The sequence below is a fragment of the Otolemur garnettii genome, unplaced genomic scaffold, assembly GCF_000181295.1.
Source record: "Otolemur garnettii isolate 467f Iridium unplaced genomic scaffold, OtoGar3 scaffold00022, whole genome shotgun sequence".
Lineage (NCBI taxonomy): Eukaryota > Metazoa > Chordata > Mammalia > Primates > Galagidae > Otolemur > Otolemur garnettii.
In genome coordinates this window covers 23,118,281-23,119,218 of record NW_003852417.1, presented here as the reverse complement: position 1 = coordinate 23,119,218, position 938 = coordinate 23,118,281, and the positions used below count along the sequence as shown (strand labels likewise).

General features: G+C 45.5%; 1 protein-coding gene across 1 annotated transcript in view; it reads right to left on the bottom strand.

Annotated features, from left to right (window-relative positions):
* The window catches only part of BIRC6 (baculoviral IAP repeat containing 6), a 271,529-nt gene that overhangs the window by 44,660 nt on the left and 225,931 nt on the right, over window positions 1-938 (bottom strand). The gene's annotated exons all lie outside the window — the stretch shown is intronic.

Below are 938 nucleotides of genomic sequence, written 5' to 3'. Positions count from 1 at the left end.
GGGGAGCAGCTCGATGGGAGCCGGGGGTACCAGCACGAGGAGCAGCTTCTTGTGGGGTAACAGAGTCTGAGATGGTCCCAGCAGCTGCTGGGGCATGTTTTAGCTCTGAGGAACTCCCATCTGTTTCTCCCCTAGATAGACCCAGGTCCCTAAAACCTGAACTGAGTCAAGCAGAAGAAAATGGATCTGTGAAAGGGTCCAATTTTTTGGATAAGTTCCTCCATTTCACCCATTTCACCTATCTGGGAGGTCTTGAGACCGTCCTGCTCTGTGGCAGGGCATTTTGTTTGAATTTGTTTGGAGGTAACGTCTGGGGTGGAACTGGGGAAGCTGGTCTGAATCTGGAGCTCACTTGCCATTCCCAGGGAATAAGAGGAACAGGCCATGGTTTGGGAGGGGTGAACCTTTCAGCCTTGCAAGGCTTTTGAGGTGGCATTTGTGACTAGGCCACCATTTGGGAGGAGTTTACCTTCCAGCCCCGTAGGGCTTTGGGGGCACATTCTGAGGTGCCATTTGGGGTGTGTTTTTGTCCTCTTTGGATTCCCATCTGTTTGAGAGGCCCTGGCATTTTGTGTTGGGAATTCTCTGCACTATCTGTGTGTGTTATTTGTGGGTTCTGCTCCAACACAGAAAAGTTCCATCTTACAGTCCCTTGGGAAGAATTCTATCTGAATGGTTAATTTATAGCAGCAAACCTATATCTAAGGAGAAGGATTTTATTATTATTTATAATCTAATATTATGTGCTGGAGGGTGAAGAAAAGTGGCTGTTAAAGGAAACCTTGAGGTGCAACTTGAACTTGTAGGCTTCTCATGGCTAGAGCTACCTGAGCAAGGTACCAAATACTTTTTATAAGCTGAATTTCATTGTCTGAAAGCAGGGTTAACTGATTATTGTAAATTCATTTTTATTAGCATTTTCCAAGTATAACAACTTT